Raw genomic sequence first — 18,791 nt, forward strand, 5'->3', positions numbered from 1 at the left:
CAAAGAAGCGTTTCACTTTTAGCTTCTCAGACACACAATAGTTGCAAGCATCCATGCCATTTATGGGCATGCAACCAGGCTGTGTCTCACACTCCAAGGATTCACCATATTATTTATACTTTCAAATATTTTTGCGTCCTGTGAAACTTAATAGAGAACTGACAAGTATGTAGGGTTTTTGTTGCCTTTATAATTTATCAAAGGTAACATAAGACTGGCTACACTGGTCAGACCAAAGGGCCATCTAGCACAGTTTCCTATCTTCCAACAGTAGCCAATGGTAAGTTCCCCAAAAGGACTTAACAGAACAGGTAATCATCAAGTGATCCACCTCCTGTCAGTCAGTCTCAACTTCTGACAAACAGAGACTAGGAACATGAACGATACCTGACTATACTAACTGACAGCCACTGTTGGACCTATCCAACATTAATTCATGTAGGATTATTTTTAATCCTGTTAAAATCCCGGCCTTCACAACATCCTCTGGCAAGAAGTTCCACAGATTGACTGTGTATTGCGTACTTCCTTTTGTTTGTTTTAAATCTGATGCCACCAAATGAAATTAATAGGTCCCTAGTTGTTTTATGTTGTTTCCCTACACCAATCATGATTTTATAGACCTCGATCTCCCTTTAGTCTCCTTTTTTCTAAGATGAGAAGTCCCAATTTTATTAATCTCTCCTCATATGGCAGCCATTTTATACCCTTAAATCATTGTTGTTGCCCTTTTCAGAATTTTTTCCAATCCCAATACAACTTTTTTGCAAGGTGACCACATCTGCACATAATGTTAGGAATCATTTAAAAAGGGATAGAGAATAAGACATAATAGCTTATTGCTCCTACATAAATCCATGGTACACCAACATCTTGAACATTGTTTGCTGTGACTGATGCTGTATATTAAGTGGATGTTCTCCAATCTGTCCACACACACATAAGATACATTTAGAAGTGCTTAAAAAGGAAAAGATTTAAAAAACAACACCACCAGGATAATTAGGAATAGTCATTACTGCTTTGTTCTGGAATAGATGTGTAGTCTATTCTAAAGGTTATGATTTTAAAATTTCATCAAATTTCTGATACAATTTAATCACCAGCTGTTACTCTTTCTAGAATCTTATTACGGAATCTTATGTAAGAGAATATTGGGAAGAGCCAATGCTTCCAAACTGTTTTCTACATCATTGATTAATAACACTGATTTCCTTCCAGTTAGGCCTACAGCCTGCATGACATCTTCAATTGCTACTTCTCTGTAGACAAACATATCTGGGATATATCTAAAACTTGTCATCTTTTCCTCCCCTTTCTTTCTCTGCCCACATGACCAAAATTAGGGTTGACCCTCATTATCATATGTTGAGTATTAGAGCATCTTCTCTGGCCCGCTTGGCATGCACCTCACTTTCCACATACCCATTTACAGTGCTGCTAAGAGCATCTCTCTGAGCCTTTTGGACTACATGTGTGGTTAAGAAAGACATACACTGGATTTACATGCAGAGGCAGGTGGGAGTTACAGATAAGATGCTCAAAGGCTTCCAACGGGTTGCTGAATTAGGCTGTAAAAAACAAATCTGGTAGCACTTTAAAGACTAACAAAACATGTAGATGGTATCATGAGCTTTCATGGGCACAGCCCACTTCTTCAGATGACCCGAACTGTTCCTTATGTTTAAATGTCTTCAAGTCATCTTTACTTACTTTTCCAATATCTTATTGCCCAGATTCCCACTCGTCTCTCCTTTATCACTTATGCCAGTCTATTGCCCAGTTGTTGGATTCCCTTACAAGCATCTTCAGCTTTTTAGCATGATCATCCATTAAATAGCCTTTATAACCACTACTCTTTCCTCCTGCAAATTCCTCCAACACCCACTTCCACTATGATGCCTATAAGAGAAAAATAAATTAAAAACAGCTAGGTGAATGTCAATACTAGCTTCTGTACTAATCTTGGTGTCATTTGGTCTGTACATGTTTGGGGACCGATTTTTACTTACTCCATCCCTCTGTTTGAGGCCAGTGTGAATGGGAAAGCAAAGTGGCTTTAAGATGAGGATTAGAGTTAGGCTAACTTTATTTCAACACTACACAACTTGAAAAGGCCTTCTCTGCAGAGAATGTTATCAAAATACCATTTCCACCTGCTGAGAGAGATTTGCCATTGCTTCTCCTTTGCTTCAGAGTAATGGAGTTAAGTCCATGTTATTACAGATTTGTTTGTCCTCTCTCTTGTCCCTCCATTTGTGTATTATTAATTTGTTAGCTCTCTGGAGGGTGCAAGAGGTAAAAGGCAGCAATTTAGTTAAGGGCATTCATTTCTCTGTATGGGTACAGCATCTACTTCTGTAGGTTTGGACTGAGGCCTCTTAACAGTGCCATGTTGCCAAAAGCAGCAGCAGCAATTTTCTATTATGATAGCTCTCAGAGCATTCTAGGCACTCTTCAAGATGTTCTCTCTCTCTCTCTCTCTCACACACACACACACACACACACACACACACAAATCCACATTCATACTAGATTTGAACTGAACATAAAAAGCTTTATATGCTTTTACCATCAATGGTCCAAGTCTCTGGCCTTTAATTTTAGATATAAAAAATAAGTGACTGAACCTGTGAATTTATTTTAGGCACTTCGTAGGATCATATAGTTGGTCAGATTTTTTTTCCTCCCACAAAAAGGAGAGATTAATTCAGGCAACGTAACGTAATATGTTACAGGAGAAAAAAATCTTCCTGACACAATAAAGCATCTGATTTTTTTCCTAAATAAAATAGGTCTCCAAACATCTTACCAATGCAGTGCTATAATGGCATTCATGCACGCAAAAAATGTGATAATTAAGTAATTAGCCACCTTCTCTCGTCATTTCATGATCTACTAGATATATTAAGTGTGGTTAGTAGATTATTGTATGTCATACGCAGCAGTGCAGGGGGTGCTCACTAGTAATGCTGAGTGCATATTGCTCATGTAATTTGACATGCAGAAGGTCATGCAGTGCTAATTGTAAAGCACAATGAGGAGATAATTGCAAACAGTAAGTTCTCTGCTAGTTGTAAGCTAGGCAGGCAGTGAGAGTAACCTTTCTTGCTTGAAGTCTCGTCAGGCAATGCAAACCCCTGGATTTCAATCTTTTCTCATTGGACATGATAAAAGTGTTTTTAATGAAAGAAAAATATAAGCAAGGTATAAATTATTTCTCATGGCCATCCTATCTAGATCTCCCATAAGATGATATTCTGGGACTGCTTTACCTCAAATGTCTTCTATCTTTTTTTCATTTACACATAAGTTAAGTGAGTACAAAATGCTGGGGTGGCTTTGAATAGATGACTCATTGAATATAGTTTTATACCCACTGTGAGGAGATAAAAATACCTGCACAAAAGAAATAGGTGTTGGGAAACCAGACTTACAGTGCTTAGAACTTCGATGTTTCAGTGAGAACAACTATTTCTATTGCTTCTACAGGATGCAGATCCTTTCAAAAACCATTTGTCTGCTTGGTAACTGATAGGTGTGAACGCATAGCTGGCAGCTATTGTTAGAGATGGCTTTGATGTAATCTGTGGCCTCATGGCTGGAGGACATTCAAGTATGTGTCCAGGAGGTCAACAGTGACTTCTCCCTATTGCAGGGTACACATACCCATACAGACAAATGGGAAGCAAGACTGCAGTGGTCAGGACATTAATTTGGGAACATGGGTCTCCCAAGTAATTTTCCTTGCTGAGCCATAGGCTGTTTGTATGACACTGGGCAAATTGCTTAGCCCCAGTAGCTCAATTCTCCATATTCCTTATCTCACAAAGGTATCATGAGGATAAAAATCTATATTGAGAGACAGATTGATTACAAAGCTAGGTATTATTTCACCTGTACTGAAGGTTTCTCTCACCGTTTCCATGAATTTGCTATAAACCTACAATGTTCTGATAAATATACTATGGATATCAAAGAGTCACTATTGAAGACAATATCAATATTCCATCAGGAGGATATCATCAGGTGTCTGGTCACCTCTCAAACTTCATAGCTTGTTAACCACAGTTTGTACCTACCACAAAGAGAAATAAGATTACTTATGTTCATGGTGGTCCCTTTTTAAACTGACTGTACAATGATGCAGTATAACTATTTTGAGCTGATCAAGTTAGCACCAATTTAATTCACTACAAGCAGTGTAATCCTTGCTTAAAATCAGTATAACTCAATTAATAACTTATTGACTTAATCCTTGCTTAAAAACATTTAACCATTTTTTAAAAACATACCTGGGGAGTGTTTGCACCAACTTATCTAGATGAGAGCTGCAACTAGGCATTTTAGCACCCAGCATGAGCTATCATTTATTCCCCAGACTGACACACACAAAACAAGCAAACAAAATATAGTAGGGGACAAAATTGTTAATGGTGGCGATGCACAATTTAAAACATTCAATTTGTGGGGAGTGTCTTCATAGAAATTGCAGAGGATTTTTTTTGGGGGAGGAGGGGTGACAGGATAGTCAATGTCAAGATTTGGGAAGGGAGTGTGATGTCAACCCCCTTACTCAACTCAGTGGGGGCACCCAATGTGTGGGTTAAGGGGTGCAAGCAAAAAAAAATCGTGACAGGCACATGACCCTGCTTATCTCCCTACTATCCCTGCCATGCAATGTATCTGGCCCTGTTTAGCCATCCCCACTGTTACACTGAAATCAAGGACACTAAAACCAGATGGACAGTTTAAAATCAAAATGGAGGCTGTGGACTGAGACAATTCAAAATGGAGTTTTGGTGCATGATGGGATTTCTAAAATGAAACCCAAGAGACAGTTGCCACCAAAACACCACCTTTGCACACAGCACATGGCTGTGTGCACAGCATCATGGCAATGAACATGGCACTAGTCTCTGTACCAGAGACTCTAGTTTTGCACCCAGCACTACACCTATGCAGTAGACACACTCCTGATGTTTTCCCCGCTTTGGGACCTTTATAAGTACAGACCCCTGAAGGGATCGGGTTCATTCAGTTGGTTCCTGTTCGTCAGCAGCCTACCGTTCTTGAAGACCATGGCAAAGGCCGGGACCTACTTTGGGACAGACCATCCATCGCTGCTTACAGGGTGCTTCAGTTCACTACTGTGGTAATTGCCCAGTTTTGTGGGCTCTAGCTACCTGCATCACTGAACCGAGCCCACCACCTAGTTCTATTCCAATCATTGTGGCAAAGGCCCTTATCCCGGAGCCAAAAACCATTTTGACTGTGTGTGTGTGTGTGTGTGTGTGTGTGTGTGTGTGTGTGTGTGTGTGTGTGTGTAAAACTTACGTACTGCCACACCATCAACAGACCAACATCTACATTTGGACTCCTTAGTGCTCCTCCCCTGAGGCTATCCAAGCCAACGAGTTGAAGGTCCTGAGCCTCGGGCAGCCATCTGACAGCAGACAGACTGAGTATTATACTCCCCTGTTTTACTTTGCTGTTCTATCTCCTTTTACATCTGGGATGTGGGGTCAGTTATACGTTAACACAACACAGAACAACAAAACATAGGCTATCTGTTGTATTCACAATATATTCTTAAATTTGACATTTGTGTCTGTGTTTATTTGGACTTGAGCCTAGAAATCCGCCAGTGATAGATATGGTGGTTTCCAGGTTGGACCATATTTTTGGACAAAGGCATTTATCATCATTTAAGATCAGGCCCATTAAATTTAGCTTACTAGTGTGCCTTTGCTGGTAACACCACCACTTGGGGCTTAAACAGCTGCAACTACTTCTGCCAGATAATTGCCCTGAGATCCATTTAAAAATCACCTGAGTTAAATTTTGTGCAACTTTCCTTATATAGCAAGTCATCAGCATTCTGTCTAAAGTGTTAAAGAATCAAAGACACTGACTGGCTGCTACAGTAGTGAGTACCCAATTTAGGTGACGCTAAATCATTTTGAACTAAGATCAAATCCAAAGTTCCAAAGAAAACCTAAAAAACATTTAAAAACCCATCTGTGGTTCTGCTTCATGAGATAGTTTCATCTGCAAAGAGGATACATAGGAATACTAAAACCCCCAACTAGATTGGTGAGAGGACACGTTAGGAAAAGATGGTGCCATTGACTATTGAGCAACAACAATACAACAGATCACTAGAATAAGTTTCCTGTGGGGATACACTGGAGTGCAATTAATGTGGACACCTACTACAGGCCTAAGCCATTGTATAAGCTCCAAGTGAGGATCAATTGCACTTGTTCCAATCCCGCTAGAAAAAAAATTAAGAAAATTAAAAAAATCTTTTCAGGAATTGACCATTTATAACTATGGGTAAACCTGACAGCTTTGGGTGCTAGCCTATGACATGGGTGACTGGATTGAGTTTCCTGCTTTTCAACACATTCCCTGAAGTGTTTTGGGCCAGTCAGTCTTTGCAGATTGGCTCCCCACCTGTATAAACAGGGATACTGCTTTCCCATGTGTCAGCCGATGGTCAGGGCAGTGTGTATGTGCTATACACCTGAGACTTTAACTGCTGAGACCGGGGTTCCTTGCAGCAGGCAACCTGGAGGTGCTGGTCTGTCTTGTGAGGTGTCCAATAAGTGTACAGGGAGAGCTTATAACACCTTAGATTTCAGCTGCTAGAATTCGTAATTCCTTCTCAGCGGGCAGCCTTGGGGAAAGACTGAAAGGTGCCCCAATGGATTCTGCCACCTGGGTGTGACAAATCCAAATGCCCAAGCTCTTCCTATACTGTGTGTACTATACACCCGAGACTTTAACTGCTGAGACCGGGGTCCCTTGCAGTGGGCAACCTGGAGGAGGTTGACGAGCGCCCCAATAAGTTTGCAGGGAGAGCTTATTACACTTCAGATTTTAGCTGCTAGAATCTGTGATTCCTTCGTAGCAGGCAGCCTGGGGGAAGATGAGAAGTTCCCCAATGGATCTGCCACCTGGGAGTGACACAAATCCAAACGCCCAAGCTCTCCCTATATCTGTCCCTTAAGACCGGCTGAAGTTCTTTTAAATTGTGCCTGGTTCTGTTACAGCAACTGAAGGAGTCAGGTTAAAGCTAAACAGTTACAGGTTTATTGAGGAAGCTTATAAATCACATGGTTGCAATGGCTATTGTTCTATTTCTTAACTGCTAGCAAAATATAGATCTTAAAAATGGTTACAAAGAAGATAAAGATAGGAAAAACGGAAATAATAGTACCAAGTAACATCTTAACCTTTAAAGAGCTCTAAGTCTGTGTACACTTAAGACAGAGGACCACATCCAGGTACAATTTTTACCCCCTTCTGTGCCTCTCGACTCCAGCGTGTCAGGCCAGGGCCGGTCCCTCAATTCCTAGGAAAGACAAAAATACGAGGTGGGCGTCCCCATACAACCTTGGGAGGTCAAACACCTAACCCGACCAACAGGTAAAGGGTAGAATGACACTCAAAGTGAGTGTGTTGCTGGACCTATTTTTATACCCATGGGGTCACGTATTTCTCTCTCTTGTCTGTCATGCCAAATGGTGCTGGTCTGTCTTGTGAGACCAGTTCTTACAAGGGAGTTGGGAACTTAATTTACACTTGTAAGAGATAACTAAATTGGAAGTACTGGGCATTCTTTTCTCAGTGGGAAATTCCTCTTCCAGGGATTGTGTGTGTTCGAATCAACATGGGTGCCAGCCAGGCACACACACATATCCTGATCTTGCATCAAAGCAGCTCAAGGCTTAATGGCTATGCTGATTTTTTTTTATTGTTCCTTCTCTGTCCTGTATGCTTCAGGAACCTCAGAGAGGCAAAATAAGATGGATGTGATGGGGGGAGGGGGTTGTCTGGCTACACCATGTCACACGGGTAGTGAAAAAAATAAATACATTAAAAAATTTGAGATCTAATGAAATATTATAAGATCTAGCTATTTTCATTTTTTCCTGAGGTTGGGATTCTATTTTTTCCATTTTTTTGCATTTGTGTAAGATTGTTCACAAACTTAAGAAGAGAACTTAAAAAACTAAACTTAAGAGAACATGTGATATACCTCTGCTTTTAATTACGAATCAATGTGTAGGTCCCATGCTATTTTTCAATACCCTGACTGGCTCAATATAACTATCATTGTAGCCTGCCAGAGTAAGTCTATGGTCCAACACTGGGTTCCCAAAGTACAAAATACGCCACACAGGTATCTGTCAAACACAAGGAGTTTATTTCCTGACAGCTAACAGCTGTACCCCATGAATGGAAGAACAACATGACAAAGAAGTGGCATGTCTTACGTCCCTTCCTGCAAGCCTGGGACCCCGGGTAGGCTACGGATGAAGTGGGAGGTTGTCTCAGCTTCCAAGGCGCCGGTACCCAAAGCCCATCGGTGAAGTCTGATTTGCTAGGCTCTGAGGCAGCCTTAAATACAGTTTTCCTGCCTTGTTTGGCAGTTTGGAAATTTCCAGGGCTTACTCATTAGTGCTGATGTAGGGCTTTGCTGTTAGTTATCCATCTGGTTCTGATCTGGGTCGTCTTGTTCTTTGGCCCTGTTTACGTGATCAGTACATTAGGGTAAATAGAATTGTTTATGCGTTCTTGTCCTTTACCCTTATCTCATACTTGTTCTTGCTATACTGGCAACAATGCTTATCTTAAGTGGTGTATGTTCCCAAAGACTTGCTTCTGGCTCATCAGATATAGGGAAAAGGGAAAGGGGGAAGGAGGAAGGAATGCAGGCCTCACCACCCCTAAACTAATGCATACAAAGTTCTTCTGCAATTGACCACTACAACCATATTTAAGTAATGTGTGTCCTTTTCAAGAACAAATTGTCAGAAAGCACTACCTCTTTGTTTTTTTTTCTTTACACAAACATTCTATACAGAACATCCACATATTAGAATAGTTATGGAAAAATCAAAGAGGTCTTGCTAATGAATGTATCGAACAATTCTAATCTGAGTGAATTATAAGAATTCTTTGCAGCATTTTCCCAGCTGTAATTTCATGCAACATTAAAAGCATGTGTGAGAAATGATTTCTCTAATGGTCAAGATAGATAAGCCACAGTGCTCCATAATCAACATTGCAATTAGTTATAAAGCTTTCATTTTATTCTTGCTAAAATACTGTGAACTATAAATAAATATGGCTATAGGTGTTATTTTATAGATCACTACTAGGGAACTTAGAAATCATACTACATTTCTTGATATACTAGGGATTGGAACATTAACACAAAGCCAAAGCTTTCTTTAAGATATGGGAGAAGGGGGGAGGAATCAAAATAGCCAAATTACTATTTATCCAAATACAGGAAACCTCAAAATATCTCTACTTATGAATGACTGGAGTTAGTGCAGAACTAAATTATGAAACAAAGAACTAATGTAAGAAAAGGCACAATAGCATTTAACATGAGCCTTTACCGTCATACATACTAAAGTACAGTCAAACTATGCTGAGGGTCCCCCCCCCTTAAAACATCTAAGAGAGCTTACATATGATCTGGGTATACAGCTTCGGTCTCTCAGTAAGCAATGGCAGACAGACTATTTGTTACCTGTATTTGTCGCTACTACACTAAAAGGTTACTATATTCATCCACACATGAACTTTAAAGTTTTAAATATTCACCACTTTCTGGAAACTATGGGCATACATGAAGTAATTAAAAGGTGCATAATACAGAACTTTGTTCAGTTGTCCCTGTAATTTTTCACAGGGCTAATACATTACATATGTTCTGTCCATGCATGATAGTGTATTTACATAGGTATATACACGATCATGTATTCTTGTTTCTACCGTGCGTCCAATTGTGTTATTTGGATACACCAATAAAGGTCTACAGAGATTTTTTTCCTGTAGGGGAAATGGGCTTCTAGTCTTATAAACCTAAAAACCAGACTTTCAGTAGCTATTCATGATCATGTCAGCATCATTTGTTGACAATGGTAAACTGGAGCTTGGATAGCTTCCAGTCTCTCAAAAAAATCATTAGTCTGTCAATGTAAAATGAATTATATTTTTCATTGAAGAGTGCAACTTTTCAATTTCCATTATTCCTGATCCTGATCTGTAAAAAAGTTGTATTGCATGCTTTAAATCCTGGAGGTCAGTAGCATTAGCTTGATTACCAGCTTCTTCACATTAAAGCAGCCACACTCTTGAATCTGTTTCTGCTGGTGATGTCACATAGAAATATCACTTGTTGTTCTGTCCAAGTTTAGATTTCTCCGATTTTGCTTTGGGGAAATACTATTAACTATTCAGAAGCTGTCTGAATACTGATGTTAGATACGGGATACTCTTCTTTGGCCTACTGCTCAGAAGTGCGGGGCATCCTCTGCGAGTTGATGAAGGCCAACAACACACAAATGTCCATGGGAACTTATGGATATCAGCACTTTGTAGGAAGCCTCAGTAGAATATTTTTCACTCCAGAAAAGGAGATGAATAAAGAGTCTAGTGCAATAAACTAAGAGTTCAGAACTAATTCCATTCTGAATAACTGAAACTATACAAACAAATTACCTAGAAAAAGAAAGGATATTCTGTACTTAAGAGTGATTACTAGCATTCACTTACTAGAACAAATTATTGGTGATCACAAGAAGGTATGGCACTTCCTAGCTATTTGTGAAATAACTATATGTAAACATTGTCAATGCTGAACAGTGTCTGATGAAAAATAGCCTAAACTGTGTTGAATACATAAATACAAAAATCATCATGCCACAATGTCTACATAGAAGTGTTAATCATAACATGTTAATAATGCTCATTGAGCAAATCATTTTACAGATAAAGGGCTGGATTGTTTCCATGCTTAACTTTCACATTGTCAATATCACTTTATAAGCCTATGGGGGGAGGAGGGGAGGAGAGGAACATGTAATATACCTTAAAAACCCTCCCTTTTAATGAGAGTTAATGCTCCATTGTTGAAAGCAACTTGAAAAATTGCTTAATGAAAAATTGGTAATTGGTGCCCTGCTCCTAAGAACATCTATGTATGCAATTTCTTTATATAAGTGTACATATGAGTATGCTTACAGACTTCAGATACTTGCAGAATATGGGTGTTAATTATCTAAGAAAGTCCATACTTTGTCAGACCAAGAGTCCATCTAGCCTAGTATTCTGTCTTCTGAAAGTGGCCAACCTTAGATGCCCCAAAAGGAGCGAACAGAAACAGGTAAATCAAGTGATCCCTCTCCTGTCATCCATTTCCAAACCCTGACAGAGACACCATTTCTACCCATTCTGATTAATAAGAATGAATGGACCTAACCACAATGAATTTAATCTAGTTCTTTAGAACCCTGTTCACTTTTCCTTGCACCAATCATGATTTTATAGACTTTATCACATTCCTCTTTAGCTTCCTCTTTTCTAAGCAGAAAAAGTCCCAGTCTTTTAAATCTCTCTTCTTATGATGCCCATTCCAAACCTGGAGGCCTTAGAATCATAGGATCTCAGAATACTAAAACTGAAAGGGACCTCAAAAGATCATCAAGTCCAGTCCCCTGCCCTCACAGCAGGACGAAGCATTATCTAGATCATTCCTGATAGATGTCCTACCTACTCTTAAATATTTCCAGTGATGGAGATTCCACAAGCTCCCTAAACAATTTATTCCAGTGTTTAACAACCCTGACACTTACGAAGTTTTTCCTAATGTCCAACCTAAACCTCCCTTGCTGCAGTTTAAGTCCATTGCTTCTTGTCCTATCTTCAAGGCCAAGGAGAACAATTTCCCCCCCCCCCCATTCCCTGTGACACTCTCTTAGATACCTGAAAGCCGCTACCACGTCCCTTCTCAGTCCTACGTTTTCCAAACTTTAATAAAAAAAAAACCAGTCATTTGCTTTAGCCTTCCTTCATAGCTCATGTTTTCTATACCTTTAATCATTTTGTTTGCTCTTCTCTGGACCTTCACATATTTCTCCACATCTTCCTTGAAATGTGTTACCCAGAACTGAACACATGACTCCAACTGAGGCCTAATCAGTGCAGAGTACAGTGGAAGAATGACTTCTCATGTCTTGCTCACAACGCTTCTGTTAATACATCTCAGAATCATGTTTGCTTTTTTGCAACAGTGTCTCACTGTTGACTCATTTAGCTTATGGTCCATTATGCCTCCAGATCCTTTTCTACAGTACTCCTTCCTAGACAGTCTCTTCCCATTCTGTGTGTGTGGAACTGATTGTTCCTTCTTAAGTGGAGTAATTTGCATTTGTCCTTATTAAACTTCATCCTATTTACCTCAGATCATTTCTCCAGTTTGTCCAGATCATTTTATAGTGTGATCCTATCCTTCCAATCAGCTGCAACACCTCCCAACTTGGTATCATCTGCAAATTTAATAATCACACTCAAGGCTCTGGTGACTTGAAGACATCTTAAAAAAATAACAAAATTATTTTATCTGCTAAACCTATCCCATTTCCACTAGCATTCACTATGGTAGTCATCCCTTATCAGACTTCTTGGTGAAAACTGACACAAAGAAGTCATTAAGCACCTCTGCCCTTTGTAAGTTTCCTGTTATTGTTTCTCCCTTGTCACTGAGCAATGAGCTTCCCTTGTTTTTGGTCATCCTCTTGCTTCTAATATATTTATAGAATATCATCATGTAACCCCTTTATGTCTCTAGCTAGACTGAGTTTGTTTTGAGCCTTTGCCTTTCTGATTTTGCCCTTGCACACTTGTGTTGTTTGCTTATATGCATCCTTTGTAATTTGACTCCTTTTTAATTTTGAGATAATGCGAGATCTCCTGGATAAGCCAAGATGGTCTTTTGCCATGCTATCTTTCCTTTGCAGTAGAATAGTTTGCTTTTTGGCCCTTGAAAGTATCTCTTTGAAAACCTGCTAACTCGCTTCAGTTGTTTTTCCTCTTAGTTTTGCTTCCATAGGATCATACCTACCAGCTCTGAGTTTACTAAACTCTGCCTTCCTGGAATCTATTGTCTCTGTTTTGCTGTTCTCCCTTCTACCATTCCCTAGACTCACGAACTCTATGATTTTATCATCACTTTCACCCCAGCGGCTTTCCATTTTCAAATTTTCAAGCAATTCCTCCTATTTCTTAAAATCAAATCTAGAACAGCTTCACCTGCATGGATTTCTCAGCCTTCTGAAGATAAAAAAAAGTCTCCAGTGCAGTCCAAGAACTTATTGAATAACTTCTGTGTTAGTTTCTCAACATACATTTGTATCGTTGAAGTCCTCCATTACCACCTAATCCTGCATTTTGGATGATCGAGAGGTTTTTTTTTTTTTTTTTAAACAAGCTTCATTCACCTCTTCTGCCTGGGTAAGTCATCTGTAGTAGATCCCTAGTATGGCATCAGCCTTGGTTTTTACTCCTTTTAACCTAACCCAGAGACTCTCAACAAGTCTGTCTCCTACATCCATCTCCACTTCAGTACAAGTGTGTACATTTTTAATATATAAGACAATACCTCTTCCCTTCCCCCACCCCCTCACCTATCCTTCCTGAGTAATCTGTACCCTTCTATACCAATATTCCAATTGTGTGTATTATCCCACCAGGTCTTTGTGATGCCAACTATGTCACAGCTGTGTTTGTTAGCACTTCAAGTTCTTCCTGCTCATTACCCATACTACTTGCATTTGTATACAAACATCTAAGATACTGATTTGATTTTGCCTCCCAGTTAGCTCTTCTCTCTCCTTTAGCCCTGCTATTATAGCCCACGCTGCCATTTATGACGCATCTCCCAGGTCTCCTTGTTTTTCCACTTACCTGTGGGCTTTGGGGACCTTCCACCATCAAACCTAGTTTAAAGTCCTCCTCACTAGGTTAGCCAGTCTGCATCCAAATACGGTCTTCCCTTTCCTCTAATGGTGAACCCTATCCCTGCTTAGCAGTATTTCTTGGAACAACATCCTGTAGTCAAGGAAGCCAAATCCCTCCTGGTGACGCCATCTTCACAGCTAGGTATTCAGCTCCAGGGTGCACCTGCCTGGCCCCCTATCTTTGACAGGAAGGACTTTAGAGGATTACACCTGTACTTCGAACTCCCAGAGGCCTTATTATGCTGTCAATGAAATCAATAATTCCCAGTAACTTCAGTGACACAGAGTGAAGACCTTAGCATCCCCAGACCACTTCAAGACTCCAAATGTCTCGAAAGCAATCTGACCGCTTCATTTTTAGGTCTTTTAATATTAGCCATTACGTGTAGGAAGGTTTGTGGAGGAAGGTTTGTGGAGAACAGGCCTGCCTGATGGTTGCTGACAAAGCATTTCTGCCATCCAGAGAGCAAAACTACAGCAATGTCAATAAGAAAACCATTTACCAATGTATTTATTCCAAAGCACAAACACTTTCGTCTGAATATTTCCAACACGACATATAAATGGTGTGATTCCAGAAGAAGAGTGATCAAGAGTCATTCATGAGTCTCAATGAACAAAGTAAGACTGACCAAGTAAGTAATAGATAATTTACTGTGCATTTAACGGGATATGTTGTCAGGGCAGTGTGTGTGGGTATGTCTTTGACTGCTAAGACACGAAGTCTCGTCGCAGCGGGCAGCCCAGAAGGCTGAAAGGAGCCCCGAAAGTTTTTAACGTCCGTGACTTTACTGCTAGGACCACAGTCCCTTCGCAGAGGGTAGCCAAACAGGCTAACAGACGCCCCAGTGTGTAGGAAGAGCTTATTACACCTTAGATTTTAACTGCTAGAACACAAAGTTCCTTCACAGTGGGCAGCCTGGGAAAGGCTGGAAAGGTGCCCCAACGGATCTTGTCACCTGGGAGTGACACAGATGCAAACGCCCAAGCTCTCCCTATGTCTGTTCCTTTATGACCGGCTGAAGTTCTTTTAAATTGTGTTTGGTTCTATTACAGCAACTGAAGGAGTCAGGTTAAAGCTTAAACAGTTACAGGTTTATTAAAAGACTTATACAAGCATATGGTTACAATGGCTATTGCTCTCTCTCAACTGTTAAATACAGATTTTAAAAACGGTTACAAAGAAAAAAAGATAGAAAATAGAAATAATGGTTCCAAGTGATAGCTTAATCTTTAAAGAGCTCTAAGTCTATGTGTACACTTAAGACAAAGGACCACATCCAGGTACAATTTACCCCTTTCTGTGCCTCTTGACTCCAGTGTGTCAGGCCAGGGCCGGTCTCTCAATTCCTAGGAAAGACGAATATGAGGTGGGCGTCCCCTCTGGAACCTCAGGAGATTAAACACCTAACCCGACCAGCAGATAGATGGTAGATTGACACTCAGAGAAAATGTGCTGCTGGACCCATCTATATACCTCTGGGGGCCCGTGTCCTCTTTCTTATCTAAGATGCCGAATTGTACTGGTCCGTTTTGTGGCACCAGTTCTTACAAGCAAGTTTCAAATTAATTTACACTTGCAAGAGAGAACTAAATTGTGAGTACTAGACATTTTTTTACTGGGCGAAAGATTCCTCCCCCCGCAGACGGATGTGTGTTTGTATCAATATGGGTTTGAGTCAAGGGCACTCCTTGGCAGCCGCTTGGTCAGCAATTGGCATCTCTCTGTTTATAGCCATTCACAGTCACACAGCCTGGGCCTTCTGCTCTGTGCGCCCTGCATGCTCCAGGCAAGCAAAAATGGATGTTACAAGGGGGGTTCCTGTCTGGCTACATATGTCAATTAGGCAAAGAAAGTATTTTGATTCCACAAGTCTGCATTTACATTGGTGTTGATAATGTAAAAAAGATGCTGACTACATGAGGCTTATTAGCAGCATCTGGAAGCCAAGTGATGGGTGGCAAGAAAGCTCAGACATACCTCTACAGACAATGATAAAGTATTAGTGAAGTGTACTCCTGACATTAAGATTGAGGATGTAAAACAGTAGTCAACTACCTGATAAAACTATGTTTATTGGGTCGAGTCAACAACTCGCATTCTCCCCTCTCCCCTTTTTTATCAGAGGCCAGGGAGGGGGAGAACAGGAGCCGGTGCTAGAGGAGCCATCTTAAAAGTTGGGACCCACCGTGCATAGGGACTGCTGATGCAAAGCAGCCCCTGTTCATGGCAACCCAGTTGCAAGCAGGGGTTGCTTTGTGGCAGTAGTAATGTGTATGGGAGGTCCCAAATCCCCACTAGGATCCCTGCGTATGGGGCTGCTGCCAGTTGGCAGGCAGCGTGGCTCAGTTCCAGCTCTAGGTATGTGTGGGACAAAACCCCACTGCTGCGCTGCAATTTAAAATGCAGAAGGAGCTGGGGGCAGGCTGCCCAGTTCCTGCCGCCTTTTAAATTGCAGAGCCATGGTGGGTTTAGTCCCACACCTGGCACAAGCTAGAACTGAGCTGCCTGTCCTAACTGAGTAGTGGGTAAAAGTTCTACCGACTAACTAACTACTCGATTAGTTAAAAACCCACATTTTAACATCCCTAATAAAAGATACTTTTTAAATTTTGTATTTGAGTATTAAACTTCTGAGATCGATTCCTGGAGAACTGGTGGATTTGTTGGGGGTTCCATAATCTTGTCAGAAAATGATTTGCATAACAGATTAGAATATGTTGTTCACTGAGAAGTAATAGTCCACTCCTCTAGTGCAATTCTAAAGAACGCAAGCTTTGATGGCAATAGATGGCTTTGTATTATGCCTCTCAGATTGACATGAATGAGTTATCCTTACAACTGTCTGTACTCCTTGTGGATTTAAAGATTAGCTGTCTCTACCTTTCCAAAACCTGTTTTACATCTCATTGGAAAGACAGCACCAGAGGCTGCTATTTTTTTTAACGTATCATTAGCACAAAACATGACAGTTCCAAACTGCTAAGTGTTGAAATAGTTCCCCTTCACATGGTTCTCTGAACATAATATTTCCTCCATCCCACTTGCAGCTCTCTTAGCAAGTGTTTCTTTTTAAAGTTGTCAGTATTTTTTCCCCGTTCAAAGGATGTGTGATCGAGGGAGATGGGAGTAAAAGCCTCACTCCCACATACTGACACCATAAGTAACCTGGGATAAGATAAGCCAAGTAAATGTAGCTTCCATCTGATCCCCACTCCCCCCAGTTTTTGTTTAATTCTAGATAAAACTACAGTGTTTGCTAATATCACAGTAGACAAAAGCAGAGTGTGTTACACTACCATATAATGCTCCTCGTTGGTAGTTGATTTAATTACACACCTCAATATTGAAAATTAGCACCTAAATGCTTCCTCTGGTAGTCTACCAAAATTGGTGCTCAGTGAATAAATGAAATGAACAAACATTCAAAATCTACATTGAAAGACTGTTCAGAGATCTGAAATTCTGAATCCTCTCACATCTTTCTCTATGAATAGGCAAACAAGAATGATTTCTTCCCCACCCCACTTCCTGTTAGATTAAACATGAGGCAGAGAACAAAGATCTGAACCACTCGGTGGTGGATTTAGAGTCAGGAGTGGCCCAAGGCAGGCTGCCGCAGCTGGCGCCCCAGGTGGAATACACAATCGGCACCCCCGTCTGAACGGCCATCAATGGAGTGACGTCATCATCAGGCGCCCTTGAAGGCGGTGCCCTAGGCGACAGCCGAGTAGGCCTATAGTCACGGGCCACCCCTGTTTAGAGTTATCGGGGTCCTGTGTTCAGCTTCATTTTTGGGCCCTAGCCAAGAAAAAAAAAAGAATACTCACTCTTCCTATCCCTCCCATTTTTCGTTCTTTTTTCCTTCATCCTCCCCCTATATTGTAAGTAATTAGTAGTAAATGAAAATAAAAAGTGAAATACCCTGATGGACTACAAAAACAAACTCCACCCCTCCCCCACAGACCACTTGAAAATTGCTGAGGGTCTTGGTAGACCACTTAATTATCTCTCCAAGTATTGTTTGTACCATTAGCTAACTATTGTAGAGTGCTTTGGATAAGAGTGTTTTTTGTTTTGTTTTTTTAAATAAAGGAGACCCATCATAACCTTTCCTCAGTCCACCTGAATGGAATTCTCAGAGCACAGTTTGAAAACATCTGGTCTAGATGAAAGCTTATATTTGAAAGTCTGAAAAAATGTGTAAAAATAAAAGTTAGCTTCTTGTGAAGAAATGTATGAATAATTTTTAAAAATTGAAGTTACCTTTCTTTTTACACTTTTCCCATTACAAATCAATTAAGTCATTGTAAGTAATATGTTTGTAAAGAGGCGGTTTCAATTGTCAATATAACTGAACTTGTCAAATATTCTTGATGCCTCATGTTTTGCAAATAATTTTTAACACTTCAATACAGAAAAAGAAGGTTAATTAGAAGCATGTGTCACAGGTATTGTTAAAATAATTTTCAGAATAGCTTCTGCATTTGGAAAGGTTGTCTGCAAACCATCATGTAGGAGTCCATTCAAATCAACTGGTAGTTCTGAAGCACACACCTTATAATTTTTGATAAAATAAATGAAATGTTTTACTTCATCTTCAGAAAAATGTGTGTCTTTTCTTGGTAGATTTCACTCAATTTCTTACTGTAGTGGCTTTTAGGCTTCATCCATGCCTCTGTCAAAAAACATGCAAAAGAAATCAACCTTTTCTTTAAAGATGCACCTCTACTCTGCAATTGTACTATTATTGTGTCACAAACACCACTGATGGTCTCAATGATAATCTTCTCTTTCCCTTTTAAGTTTCATTGTCTCTAGTTTCATTGAAAAATAATTTGCTAGGTTTTTTATGCTTCTCAGATGTGTTAGAAGAATCTATATTTTCTGTTATGTTAGTGCCTCTGCTTCCATGGACCTAACCGTTGTGCAGGATTCAATAAATCAACATTTTGCAATGATTTGCT

General features: G+C 40.2%; 1 long non-coding RNA gene across 1 annotated transcript in view; it reads right to left on the reverse strand.

The window, feature by feature from the left end:
* The window catches only part of LOC142829428 (uncharacterized), a 151,387-nt gene that overhangs the window by 113,870 nt on the left and 18,726 nt on the right, over window positions 1-18,791 (reverse strand). The window lies entirely within an intron of this gene.

This window comes from Pelodiscus sinensis, chromosome 5 (assembly GCF_049634645.1).
Source record: "Pelodiscus sinensis isolate JC-2024 chromosome 5, ASM4963464v1, whole genome shotgun sequence".
NCBI lineage: Eukaryota > Metazoa > Chordata > Testudines > Trionychidae > Pelodiscus > Pelodiscus sinensis.